Source organism: Limulus polyphemus, unplaced genomic scaffold (genome assembly GCF_000517525.1).
Source record: "Limulus polyphemus unplaced genomic scaffold, Limulus_polyphemus-2.1.2 Scaffold2098, whole genome shotgun sequence".
NCBI classification, from domain to species: Eukaryota; Metazoa; Arthropoda; class Merostomata; order Xiphosura; family Limulidae; genus Limulus; species Limulus polyphemus.
Window position 1 is genome coordinate 102,981 of NW_013667708.1, and position 3,567 is coordinate 106,547.

A 3,567-nucleotide genomic window follows, 5' to 3' on the forward strand; every position below is an offset into this window, starting at 1 on the left:
ATTGTCATCCTTTCACACAAAGTTATTACTAAACTTTGCCCTAGTACGTATCAGAAATAAAGTATCCATGTGATGCCTGTAGGAGGCGCCATTGACGTTTCCCTGGAGGATATGAAGAGCAGTATTTCCACTATATTGGATAGCTGTCCAAACATGTACTGCGTTACCACCTGCGTGTTCCATATGGAAAAGACAGTCCTTTCTCATCTGTTCTCCAAGCAAACGACGAACACGAATCCTACCATCAGCTTTAACAAGCCGAAAACAGGACTCATCTGAAAAGATGACATGTCACCAGTGTCTGGCAAGCTGTCTTTCCCAAGTAACACGATGAAGGCGGTGAATTCTGGTTAATATCGGTTTGAAAATAGCTCTTCTTGCAAAATAACCTTCTTTGGTCAGTCTCGCATTCACTGTTCAACTGGATATCCTGGAATGAATATGTTTATACCATTCCTATCGTCAGGTGTTGCAATGCTTCTCTCGACGTTGACGTGTTAACCTGATCAAAACACGATCACCTCGGGACGTGTTTTTAATGTTACAATTATATTTATTTATTGATTTTATAGTATCACCAATCACGAATTTACTTAGATATTCAGTAAAGTGGTAAACGGAAGGAAAAACAGATTATAGTAAACATTACGAAAGTACAGTTGTAGCTATTCTTAACAAACAGTTGAGTTTTAACTGCGTAAATTTAGAATAATTTTAAGTCTAAAGAAGTTTGTAAGTTGTTAAGAGTAGGGCGTTCTTTAGCTACGAGTAAACGTTCTTTACAGAGCTCAAGGTCTAAAGATCTTTAGTAACAAAACTTTGTGACCCGTGGTTGCAGCATGTGTACGAGTGGATGAGTGGCTGGGTTTAAATAATGGACTGCAGTTTCTGTTTTATACTCCTAAATGTTCACACTCTAGTTTTCAAGTGGCGTTTTGTTTTACCAATGTACGTGACCTTACAATCACTAAATATACACGAGCTATGAACGTAGAAATGTAGGTATTTGATCTTTATATTGAAACAAGTGTTTAGTGCGAAGGCTAGGTCTGTATATATTGTCTAAGTTGCTTAATTTGAGAGTAGAAGTTTGTTATTAAGGATAAGAGTGATTTTTATTATTTGTAAGGTTTGTGGGCCCAAAAAAAAGGAAAGCAAATAATGAGGGAAAATTTGGTTTTACGCAAGGAAGAAGAAATATATAACAGTAAAAAACTATTATGAATTATTAAAACTATTTGTTAGATTTTATGACCAGCACAAAGTGTTACACACTTACATTGCAAACAATTATATAATAGGGATAGAAGTTGCTAAGAGTCTTGTTTCTTTAATCTTTGTAGTGCTTAAAGTTTAGGAATCTATACTGAGATCAGTTAGTTTTTAATTGCTTTGATTGGTGTCTAGTGACTAGTGACTGGTGACTGGTAACTAGTGACACAGCAGCATGTCTGCGGACTTATAACGTTAGAAATCGGGTTTCTATAACCGTGGTGGACAGAGCACGGATAGCTCATTATGTAGCTTTGTACTTAACTACAAAGAAACAAACAATCAAACAAGCTTTCTGATTTAGCTGATACAGCTTAGTTTGATAGAATCTGGTTTTATTGTTGTTGTTTTTTGTAATTGTTTTCACTAAAATATGTGAGACAGCGTATAACACCCACATGTGAAAAATAAATGTGTAAAGGAAATTAAACCCAAAATATAATGTAACTAAACGCGCTTATGACAAAGATGCAAAAAGTATGAAATGAGTCAATATTAAAATATTAAAAGTATCGAAACAAGTTCACTACCAAATACAAAGTATAAAATTCATAAAAAAACAGATTGTGAGCAGCACATACTAAGAAAAGTTAAAAAATAAAATATAAGAAATTACAGAAGTAGATTCCAACACAAAAACGTAAGTTACTGGAACATTTTGAAATTTAGCCACTAAAACACGTTGAAATAAAAACAACAAATAAATAAGGAAATTAAAATACAAAAATATGAGAATTATTAAAAACGACCAAAGATAAAATTCGAGAAAAGAGAACAAATTATCACAAAAGGATTTTTTTGAGAAAACTACATTAATTTCACATAAATTGGAATCAAACTTTCCCATTGTCCTTTTTACTGCACAATGGATTTTCTGCATCTCAGCACAGACATAAAAAAACATGAAAACCAGATATGAGAAAGTAATCAAAATGTTTTCTAGTTGTAACAACAGTTCTCAAAATCAATAATACATGTTTCACTGAGTGAGTACGATTAATAATAAATAATATGTTTAATAATACATAGTGGCATTGTTAATGATACATAATGGCATGGTTAATAATACATAATAACATGGTTAATAATACATAGTGGCACAGTTATTAATATATAATAACATAACTTCAAATTTAATATTGTATTCATATTTCGGATTAAGACATCTTTATCTACGTTTATCTAATGAAAATTAGATATATCTGCTAATAATTAATGTTTAAAATTTGTCGTATTGTTGTGACAAACGAATAATATATTGCGCTAGAAATGAATAATTTGATTTTTACAGCCAAACATCCAGTCTTCATTTCAAGTCGTACTTAATAAACATTCTGTTCTTATGAGTACAAATGAATATAAAAAAGAGGATAAGTGATGTTTTATATGATTTATGAACACTGAAAATACCAAAATTTGCAGTTGTCTTTCAAACTTGAAAACACACGTTTTTGTATTGTATTTAAAATATCCTGAAACACAACATATTTTTCTAGGATATAAAATAAATCAAAATCTTCTCTTTTTACGTGCTGTTAATAAATGCTTTTACTTGGTTTTATTACTAAGAATAATCTTGTAAGCTCCAATGATTTAGGTAAATTACTCGATGTTTTTGCTGTTGAAACTTCCCACAAAATACCAAAAATATTATGATAAACATGATTTATTATTAATTATTTTACATGAAATCACAATAAAATTGACGTATTAAAATAATACTTATCATACGATTAAACGCTTCTATAAATACCAGATTTAGTCCATAAATAAATAATAGAAAGTATAATCGTATGAATTTAACTTACGGTTGTCTTGTTTTGTATTTCAAACTAATCAGGATTACTGACGAATGTCGAAATTCTTCCAACACCAGTGTAATCTAATAACATGGGAGAGACGAAAGATAATCCGTAAAGAAACTAATCAGGATTACTGACGAATGTCGAAATTCTTCCAACACCAGTGTAATCTAATAACATGGGAGAGACGAAAGATAATCCGTAAAGGGAAGACAATGTGTTACTAGCTTCTTCAACTCTTTTAATAATAACAAACAGGCTAACTTTTATTGTTATTGAAATAAATGCATATATAGATAACCATGAAGAAAAATAAACGTGCGTTTTTTATCTAGAAATACACAGTTTTACGGTTTCTAGGTTTATGTAGCGATCGCGCGAAATAACAATAAACACTGAATAATTCAAAACATCAATAGATAGATATGATGGTTTTTATACAACTACATTAGGAATCAGTTTCAAGTGACCCTCTCTCTCTCTCTCTCTCGTT

General features: G+C 31.1%; 1 protein-coding gene across 3 annotated transcripts in view; it reads right to left on the bottom strand.

Moving 5' to 3' along the window:
• The window catches only part of LOC106465933 (glycine receptor subunit alpha-2-like), a 36,962-nt gene that overhangs the window by 25,158 nt on the left and 8,237 nt on the right, over positions 1-3,567 (bottom strand). For 2 of the 3 annotated variants that reach the window (XM_022393897.1, XM_022393896.1), the window contains exon 2: positions 3,081-3,154. The gene's annotated coding sequence lies outside the window, so the exon portion shown is untranslated. Of the gene's footprint in view, positions 1-3,080; positions 3,245-3,567 lie in introns of all 3 variants that reach the window. The other variant, XM_022393895.1, reaches the window with a different exon arrangement.